This window comes from Streptopelia decaocto, assembly GCF_964273445.1.
Source record: "Streptopelia decaocto genome assembly, chromosome: 3".
NCBI classification, from domain to species: Eukaryota; Metazoa; Chordata; class Aves; order Columbiformes; family Columbidae; genus Streptopelia; species Streptopelia decaocto.
Window position 1 is genome coordinate 18,136,761 of NC_138656.1, and position 10,931 is coordinate 18,147,691.

Consider the following 10,931-nt stretch of genomic DNA (forward strand, 5'->3'; position numbering starts at 1 on the left):
AAACTTTTATGACCGTATAAACTATCAGGCAAAAAGTAAAGTCCTGCTTCAACATCTGTTTTTACCCAATCCTCACCCATGAGCTGCCCCTTAGTGCAAATTCACCATGAGCTGCAGCACTTGCCCATATTCACATATGAATCATTTTGCTCGTAAATAAAGTACAACTGCTGCTGGAGTGAAATGTGGCAGCTGCTTAACAGTACATAATGAATCTGCACAGCCAGATCCTACTGCCACTTGAGGGAGGGGGAATTTGGTGTGAAAAATATCTCTCTCTGGAGCCCTATTTTCAGAAGAAATATCCAACTTCAGACTACAGTGGGAATTCTTCAAGAATAAAAATAAAAAGAATAAAAAAAACAGGCAGCCTGCTACCGACACCCATATTAGCACTACAATTTCCCAGTGGAATATTTTTCCTTCAGAAAAATGCCAATCTGTCAAACATGAAAGCCACTAGCAATGAATTTTCACCATGAGAAAGACACAATATCTTTCGATAATGCCACTAGGCTCCATTTTGATTTTGAAATGGTCTCATTATTTTGCTTATGAAAAACCCAGCATCTCAGGATCCTCTCTGTATTATCCAAAAGGTTTAACATGGCAATGTAAAAAATATCCCAAGTGTTATTGCAATAGCTCACTACCTTCAGTCTGACATTATTCTTCAGAACTTGGTTTCCTGGGAAATTTCGGACTTTGTTTTTCGTTTGAATGAGGGTCAGAATATGAAAGCACTTTGAATGTGCTGAACCTCTGCAAAACTGCAAGACTTGTTTGGCTCCACAGCAGCTAGTGCTGCACTTCTCCATGAGAATGAGCCCATCCCATCATTGTGATAAACATTGAAGCATTTTTTAAACAGGGCTGTCATGACATTGTCCTCGCAAGTGACATGAGTACCCTTTCATCTGGTCATAGCACTGCTGCTTTGCTTTACCAAACTTTGCTAGTAACTGCTCAGTAAGGTAAGTGCACCAAATAGGTGGAGCCCTTTTGCCCTTCTCACTGTGGTGTCCCTCATCTGCCTCTGCAGAAATGGGTATTGGGATCCATGAAACAGCAAGGACTCCATTAGAGCCAGACCTTTGTGGAGAGCACATCAAAATGAAGTTCTTGTTTTCATCAGCATATTAGCCCTTGTTTGGCATTTCTGCATCCGGCCCTTGTTAAAGCCCTGTAGGCACAAGATATTTATGTCATGCTTTTTATTGTTTGTTTTTTGTCTTGGTGTGAACAGATTGCAACACATTTGTTTGTTTTTCAGAAACATTCCTGCCATCCTCTAATGAAGAATCCTTGGCCTGCAGATCATTCACAGACAGTTTACTAGAAACATTCGCAGTTCTTAGTCCTCACCTCAGCCTTTGCTGACTAGTGGCATATATTGCATGGCGCAGCTTCAATTTCCTTGATGTCTCATCATTTGTAAGGTGCCAAGAAGAATGCACTGCTAGTATTCTGGTCAGATAGGAAATTTGCTGTCCACCTTTCCTCCTCGCTCCCACAAGGCATCCAACACCTAGAGACAGCAAAGGCTGCAATTTGAGACAAGCCAGATAGCTGCTCCTGTATTCCACGTTCTTCAGTGTATACTCAAAACCTGAAAATGAGGTTACTCTCCAAATCAGAGCAGGAGCAGAAGAGGGATCTGAAGCTAATTATGGCGAACAATAATGCCATCACAGTGGAACTAAGGCCATGAGATGGCCGTAAGTCACATAAATAACATCCCAGCCTTGTTCTGTAAGAAGCCCTTGTGGAGCTTTACCACACAGTAAGTGTGTTGTATGCCAACAGTGTTGGTCATTGTTCAAGTATATTGGCTTTGTGAAATACAAATAATGAGAGGTAATGCAAAACTGAACTGATTTCTCAGACTAAGACACCCATCAGCAGGTTCCTGGAAATTTAAAATATAAAAAAAACAGCAAGCAGCTGTTTTTGATGACTCTGGCTTCATCTTCTCTTAATCCAACAAACTGACCTTGTCTGGAGCAATAATACCCCAAAATACATACCTGGAAGGTACCTAGAAGTTTAAAAAGCAAGACTGTCTTGAAAGAGAATGGAGAGCATGCCAAGACACAGAAACTTGCTGGTAATATCTGAAAAAATTCATGTTCATCTCAGTTACCATGTTAGGTAAGAAAGGCACAGGTCTTTCTGCCTCCAGGACAGGTCAGTAGGCACTTCTCCTTGCAGCCCCAATAAGCACGGGCATGAGGCTCCCAGGATCATGCTGTGTTTCCCTGGAATACACAGGGAGCCTAAAACAGGTGTCTGTAGCATTTGAATAAATTCTGAATGTGCCCCACTGCAGCCACGAGTTACTGACACTCCACAGTTCCTCTCACATACACTGAGCCCAAACTCGCTGCCATCCCACAGCATCTCCTGCTCAGCAGAAAGTGAGCCACAGCACAAGGTGCAGTGCAGCTTCTGTCATTGCCCTGCATTTGGCTGCTGCTAGAGCTTTCTGTGAAAAAAACAGTCTGCTCTCTGCACCCCCTCTCACTAGAGACCCATTTGATCTCTCTCCAAGAATGATCTTGGCTGTGAGAAAAGTCATCTTATAGCTTGCGTAACAGCATCAGCACTTACCAATATCACAGGGCTGGGCAGTGAAAAACACAAAACTAAAACATTACCAGCCTGAGTACAGTCATGTTTTCTTATCCTGATGACCTAGTAGCTGGATACCTCTGAGCTTGCTCATCTGACCGATAGTAAAATACACCACCTATAAAGAAGGCAGTTCAGCTTATTCTTGAGGCTATACCTGTTCACCAGTACTGCTCCAGCTCAAACCAGAGGAGAACTTGACTGCTTGTTTGAAAGGCATAGGGAGGCAGGCAAAGGCACGGAGAAAAGCTCCAGACAGAATTGGGCTCCTCCACTAACTGAGGTAGTTTTACTGCTGAGGGCTGCAGTTAAGGGAGGAGGAAAAAAGCAACAAGAAGGTTTTGTATAGAAAGAGTTTAGAGATTTACCTGGATGAAGTTTTAATACCAGTACAGACTTGGAAGGAAAAGTATTGGTTCTTTCGCAGTATGACTCTGAGGGGTGCTCTAATGCCCAGGACACATGTAAGAATCAAGCCCATCCAAGCCAAAAGAGAAGCAAAGACCATGTGGTGAAGGTCCATAGAGCAAGTGGAGAACTTAAGGCACAGAGGCCAGTGGTGCCCTCCCTGGGGTCGTCATCCTGAGTAGCACAGCATCAGGGCTCAGCCTGGTTTCAGACATTCAAATGGTTAAAAGCCTCATGGAGAAAACTGTCCTCTCCAAATTCTCCTTTCCAAGAACAGTGTAGGGGCAGCTGTGACCTGCATGAACAAGTACATCAGCACATGCCACTTATCGTGGTTTAACCTGAGCTAGCAATTCAAAACCACGATTGTCGCTCGCTCACTTCCCTCTCTGCCACCCCCAAACAGGGGAGAGGATCAAAAGGGAAGGGAGAAACTTGTGGGTTGAGATAAACTTAATTCAATAAAATAACAAAATAGTATTACTATACTACTACTACTGGTATACATATATACATATATAATGGAAATAGAGTATAAAAGATACTCAGTGCAATTTCTCACAAACTCCAACCGCACCGAGCAGCCAGTCCCAGGCAGCAGCACCTGGTCCCAAACAGCCAATCCTGGGGGAAGAGAAATAAAGCCAGAAAGACCCAGAGGTCTCTGCAAAACAATATGATGGCAAAAGGCCAAAATAAAAGAAACTCCTGAACAGAACTCCACTGAAGCAGAGAAGAAACTGAAACGGGTCTCCGTCCCTGTCTGCCCCTCACTGGCAGATCCTGACTTTCCTTAAATACACAGCATGACGCTAATGGCACAGAGTATTCTTACCAATCAGTCTGGTTGTCAGTCAAGCTCTGCTCCCTCTCTGCCCCCCTTCTCAGCCACCTCAAACCTCTGGGCAGAAAGACCTTGGCTCCCAGACAACTACAATTAAAAACATTAACTCTGTCCTGAGGTGTTATCTTCTTGTTCTCAAACTAAATACAAACAACATCGTGTTGGCTACAAAAAAGAAAGGTTTCTAACTGCATGAAGAAAAATAACTTTATTTCGGTGAAACCAGCACACCACTGCATCCCCCTTGAAAGTAAAGATTTTATGTGTTTTGCTCTCATTTTCCAGCCTGTTGTCACATGCCTGTGGTGTGTCAGGCAGATCAGCTGGCACACTGTTTCCCACACTGGCCCTTTCCTGTCACCTCTTTCCTGGTGCTGTGCTGGCAGGAGCCTCCCATTACATGCATGAGCAACTTCAGAGCAGCTCCAGCCCCGAGCTCTTTTGTCAGGATCAAAGTCCCCTCTCAGAGCTGCACAACATGCTCTGATAATGCAGGTCTGCTCTCTCAGGTCTGCTCTATCAGTACACAGAACAATGAGGATTGGTACTATATCTGAGGTACTAATGAAATACCTTAAACAGATAGATAAGCCATTTAGCCAGGGCTCAGTGCATGTAGGGAGAGTAAGATACCAGTACAGAGAACAGCATATGGTCCTCAGCAAACATTTGTGACACTTTTCATTGACATTTCAACTAGTGTTCTTCTATGGTTATCTATATTCTGCAATGGATTAAGGAAACTCGTCACAGATTATATTTAACTTTTCCAGCCAAACCATACTATATTTCTAAACACTCCATTCTTCTTGGGGGAGGGTGGAGGGGAGGACTAAACCCTAGAAAACTTCTGTGGTCAAGCACAGGAATCTATGGGTAACAGTCACAAACCAGGATAGAAACAGGGCCAAAATATAGAACAAGAATGTAAATAGAAGGGCGAAGACTCAGGTATTTTACAGAGGATCACTTCTGTGGAGATTATTCCATCCAGTAAAAAAATGCAAGGCAATGCCATGAAAGGGAAGAGGGACACTGCAGGAGAGGACAAGGCTCAGCAAGACTGGGTCCCGGGGTGAGACAGACTTGGAAATGGTTTCTCCCCATTGAGGTGAGAGAAGCTAGTAAAATACCATGCTGGGAAGGACCTAAGAGAGTCTGAAAATAAACTGGAAAACAACATGATAGTGCCTCATTTCCTGATGCACTTTTAGTCTCAACTTTTTCTGAAACAGGACATGTTAATTTTAAACTTGGTGAGCTTATTAGAAAACTCCCAGATCACTAATCTCACTATACCAGCACTAATACAAAACAAGGTTTAAGATGGAGCAGGAGCTGGATGAGAAGCTGCCACATACCCCACAACCCACCTGATGAGAAAAGTCTTGTCCTTCCCCCAATCATCTAATTTCCTCCAGTTGCTCTGACGCTGGTCAGCCATGCAGAGATGCGCAAAGGGAGTGAGTATGGAGCAGGGCTCAGCAAAGTATCTCTCCTTTCTGGAAAAAGCAACACCATTTTAGCAGCTCCCAAGAACTAATCAGGAACCTTGACTTTGCCACAGTAAACTTTCAAAAGTTTGTTCTCTGGAGGAAGAAGATGAGACACATTGAACTTATAAACAATCAGCGCTGAGACCTCTCTGTTCTGTTACATTTTGTTCACTAATGTGGGATAAGACTGTGAAGCAATACTGAATGGAGTCCCTTGTTTACTGCATCCAAGAGAAAACTCTGTATAAGCATGTGTAGGATATGCTGAAATGAAGACTAAGCTATTTCTCTTCTGCAGCCTGAATTTCAATTACTGTGCTTGTTGCAGTATACTGAGACCAAGCCTCAGTAGCCATTAGCTGGAGAATCAAACTATAATGTGTTTGACCCAATATATGTGCTAGTGAGTGACAGAGAATGGTATTGAGGAGGAAATACTGCAGGTTGTGATGAATAGATTCCTGGAACAAAGAATTACCTTCCTCTTCTCCGCTCCCTTTATATCCTCCTGCCAAAGCACTGGGGATGGTCCTATTAACTATGGGCTACACAGAGCAATGCAGCATCTTGCAAGGAAATCACAAAGATGGTTTCACACTAAATAACTGACTGTCAGAGAGAGAGAAGAGGACACTGCATTACTGGGAGAAAAAAAAAATGAAAATTATATAGTATAGATAGCCCATCCTGCAGCTTCTTTGGGGCCACAGGCTGTTATTTATTTTGTGTGTACAGTGCCTCATACAATAAGACTTTGATCCCTGACTGGAGCTTCTAGCAACTCTGTAATCCGAACAGTAATAACAAACAATTACTCCATGTCAGAATGATGAAGGATAAGAAAAAAATTTATTGTGTATTAACAATTGGGTATGAAAAAAACACAGGGAATTTTAAGAACAGTTAATCTTTAATTGTTTTTTTATTAGCCAAACTGGCTTAATAGATCTCGGGGCATTTTGTTAATGAGTGCAGTTACGTTCTGTGGAAAAGCCAAGTGATTATAATAAAAATTATGTTTTATGAAGATTTCTATGCTTTTGTTCTACTTGCTGTGTCAACAGGCCTGCAACACAGGTTATAGAGCTACAGTGCAGATATACAGTCACTTTTTAAACTCCTCCTCCTTTCAAGTACGCACCCTTTGCCCTTTTAGGCACTAACGGCCGTGGCAATTCGGAGGCAAGTTAGATCCCATATTCTCATTCAACACTGAGCAATAAGTGAAGAGCAGAGTTCAGCAACTCCTCATGGCTACTCACAGTGAGCAATGCTGAAGTCAGTAGCTGGGACTGCCAGGGCTGTGCCCCACTGTTTGTCACCTCGGCACCGCGAGGAGTTTGAGCTGTGTGCTTTATACCCCTTTGTGTTTGTGAGAACTCCAGAGAGAAAATTTTGCTGGTGAAACATTCACAGAAAGACAACCTAAAGCAGAATCAGAAAGCATTTAGTTGGAAAGGAACAACCCCAGGTTCCAGAATAAGTTGGGGAATGACCTATTAGAGAGCAGTGTAGGGGAAAGGGACCTGGAGGTCCTGGTGGACAACAGGTTGACCATGAGCCAGCACTGTGCCCTTGTGGCCAGGAAGGCCAATGGCATCCTGGGGTATATCAGAAGGGGGGTGGTTAGCAGGTCAAGAGAGGTTCTCCTTCCCCTCTACTCTGCCCTGGTGAGACCACATCTGGAATATTGTGTCCAGTTCTGGGCCCCTCAGTTCCAGAAGGACAGGGAACTGCTGGAGAGAGTCCAGCACAGGGCAACAAAGATGATGAAGGGAGTGGAGCATCTCCCTTATGAAGAAAGGCTGAGGGAGCTGGGGCTCTTTAGCTTGGAGAAGAGAAGACTGACGGGTGACCTCATTAATGTTTACAGATATAAAAAGGGTGAGTGTCACGAGGATAGTGCCAGGCTCTTCTTGGTGACAACCAATGATAGGACAAGGGGTAATGGGTTCAAACTGAAACACAAGAGGTTCCACTTAAATTTGAGAAGAAACTTCTCAGTGAGGGTGCCAGAGCACTGGAACAGGCTGCCCAGGGAGGTTGTGGAGTCTCCTTCTCTGGAGACATTCAAAACCCACCTGGACACCTTCCTGTGTAACCTCATCTGGGTGTTCCTGCTCTGGCGGGGGGATTGGACTGGATGATCTTTCGAGGTCCCTGCCAATCCCTGACATTCTGTGATTCTGTGAAAATGAACTCCCATTTATAATTCGAGAGTCCATCTCAGAAACACACCTGAAATTCTTGTTTCTCTAATCAGGGATTAACTCAAGGCATGGATTTCCAAATAAAACCATGGACAACTGCCTGCTGGCTTCATGATCTGACCCAAAGACTTTGACAGAATGATTCAACAACTTTAGTGTACCTTGGAGCACATCTTCTGCGGGAAGGCAGCAGCACCCTAGCCATGCCTGGAGTCAATGGTCACATCACGAATGAGCCGGGACACCAAGGCTTCATCCCTACTGTTAAATACAACAGGAGATGCCAATGGCCTGAGTCTGGCCCTAAAGCCAAGTGGCATGTGCCCACACCACAAACTTACTTTGTCCCCTAAAGAAGGCAGTCTGATCCAGGCTGGCAGGGAATCAGCATCTACAGACTGTCATCTAGTAAATAACACTGCTTCTCTGTTAATCAGCAAAACCAACCTTTTTGGGTTAGTTTCAGACCTGAAGAAAAGCCCATATGCCTGATGGTTTCCCCATCTCCTTTCACCTGCATCTTTATCGATAGGTCTAACACAAGATGATACATCTCCCTGCCACCCTGACCTTGTTCTTCATTTTCACCGTTTCTCTTTGGCACTTCCCTAGTGCCTGCCCTCACACCTGCATCTGTGCAAAGCCATTTGTCAAAGCTTGCGTCAAAAGTGCTTGAAAAGTAAATATTAGCCAAAATCAGGTCCACTGAATCTACCTGCTGACTATTACTTGGGATTGTGTTCCTCATGGACAGCGAGTCAGGTGTCACCAATGCAGAAGAAAGTTTACTTCTGTTGCTGTCATCATGCACAGTAGGTATTAGAGCCTGAACTGTGATGCCCAAAGAAGAATTATGGATAATGCAACACCCGGAAAGTCTCATTACCAGCAAACACAACACCAGGCTTCAGCCTGAGCTTGGATTTGACTCACACATGGATCTGTTTACTCTTGATTGAGTAAATGTTTGTAAAACACCTCCAACCAGCCCTGTGGACCTGGTTGGCAGGGGCTGGCAGAGAGCAGAGCAGGGCTGTTCTGCCTCAAAGTCACACCAGCACCTTTGATCTCACAGAAAATTACACCAGGTCTAAACTCCACCCTTTTGCACATAACCAAACATCTCCCATTGTTTTCCATATCTCTTCCCCCAGTGACCATGAGGACATATTGTCAGGAGATGATGGGGGGTGGCAGTTTGCGAGTGCCTTTCTTAATGGCAACAGCAGGATGGTCCAGCAAGGCTGCAGACACCCCTGTTTGAAAGGTAGGTCAATAGGCTGGCATTCAATGAAAGTGGCTTATAAGCCCACTATTATTTTTCTCAGGAGTTATCTTTCTTCTTATTTTCGAGAACTTTTTTTGGTTTGTTGGGGTTTTTTTGTGTGTTTGGTTTCGTTTGGTTTTTTTTTTCCAGATTCCTGCTACTTTCATGTTACTTTTCTACAAATGTGGTTCTAAACAATTTTACTGGCGAGAATGTATTTGAAAATAGTATTTTGAGCAAGCCTTTCAGTCGCAGAAAATAGACATAGAAAATAGATTGTGTTGTGTAGACTGAGTCACTGAAAACAGACAAAGTTTCTATCATTTGGGTGAAAACACACAGAATTTCCACATCAACAGACTAGCGCATAGTCCAGTCTGCAGCTAACAAGATGCAGAAAGCTTTGCTAGGAGCAGTCCTTATTAGAGAAGGCATCCATAGAAAAACAAATCATGCCCTTCCACCTGTTTCTTTTTCTGGGAAAAAGGAAGAAATAATATGGGACAGATGCTGATGATTTTGCTCAGGGGGTTTCTGCAAGTCACTCAGATATAGCAAGGCAATTCAGGCATCAAAAAGCTATGCCTGTCAAAAGAAGCTGGAGGAAAGGCCACTGCTATAAATTATCAATAATCAGCCTGCAGCTGTTTGTTGTTTCCTAACTCTGGATCATATTCTTAAGGCATAGGCCAACTACTAAGGATTTTAATGACTTATTATTTTTAGTAGTACGAAACATTTAAAGGTCACACTTGTTTTAGTCAGAAAATAGAAACACATCAAGTACCTTAATGCATTCAGACCAGCTAATCAACACATCAGCACAGCCAGGATTTTGAATCTCAAATACCTTACTTCGAGCTGTTCACAGACTGTAAAAAATCATAAATCAGAAATGACTAATCGTCGTATTCAGCAAATAATTTCAGAGAGTGAATACATTTGAGAAGCCCTCAATCCGTCCATAGGAAGATCAGAAATTATAAGAAGCGACTTTGGCTGTCCTTCTCTGGGAAATTATTTACTCATTGGAAACCCCAATTGTTTGGCTCCCAAGACAACAGCCCTAAGGACCTGAGCAAGCCTGGATCCAGCTCAGGGTTTGCTGTTAGCAGTAATACCAGTTGCCCTGCAGAAACCCTCAGGAAAAAGTTTGCAGAAGCCATCATATTTATTAAAAAAAAAAAAAAATCTCTATCACTCCATCTCCTGTGTTGGCTCAATCCATCAGGAAACGAAACATCTGCTCCTGCAGTGTTTGGCTGATCTCTCTGCTGAACTGGGCACATGGCAATAACAATGCATTGTGAGGTTTTAAAATTAAGTTTACTACAAGACTGAAATCAGGCAGATCTGCAGCAGTTGCTGTAAAGCCATATACATCCAATTAGCATCCAGTCATCAGGCAGTCACGGCACAGGCACCACAAGGTGACTCCAAATCCTCAGGCCGGTTCCCTGACTGCAAAATTGTTCCCATTTGGGTGTCCCTCCCCTAGACAAGGCTGATGGCCAGATTCAGGGCTGTAGCGATTTCAAGGCACACAGGCTCAGGGGGATCAGCTATAGGACTGACCTTTGGGGTGACAGCACAGCTTTGATGGACACCAGCCAAGCATATGCTGAATAACACTGCTCAAAACATGCCAACTCATCTTCCTCCTTCCCTGGTAGGTCTTTGGGCAGCTGAGAGAGGAGTTACAGCTTTCAGTTTCCTCTAATGTGGGGGAGATCTCTCTCTTCCCCTGTGCAGTCTGTGTAGCATGTGCCTGGGGCAGGGTGCTGGTGGCCAGGGGGCTCCTCTCTGAGGAGAGGCTGGGGCTGCCATGTGTCGCCAAGGGCCAGTTACCACCGCAGGGCCCACCCAGGCCCCTCGGCCATGGTGGTGGCCACAGAATGGTTGGGGTTGGAAGGGACCTCTGGAGATCATCCAATCCAACCAACCTGCTAAAGCAGGTTCACCCAGAGCAGATCGCACAGGAATGTGTCCAGGTGGGTTTTGAATGTCTCTAGAGAAGGAGACTCCACAACCTCTCTGGGCAGCCTGTGCCAGGGCTCTGGCACCCTCAGAGTAAA

The 10,931-nt window shown here is 44.2% G+C and overlaps 1 protein-coding gene across 1 annotated transcript in view; it reads right to left on the reverse strand.

The window, feature by feature from the left end:
• CAPN13 (calpain 13) overlaps positions 1-3,015 on the reverse strand; it is a 58,881-nt gene extending 55,866 nt beyond the window's left edge. Inside the window, exon 1 of the mRNA XM_082049119.1 lies at positions 3,000-3,015. The gene's annotated coding sequence lies outside the window, so the exon portion shown is untranslated. The remainder of the gene's footprint in view (positions 1-2,999) is intronic.
• Between the last annotated feature and the right edge of the window lie 7,916 nt (positions 3,016-10,931).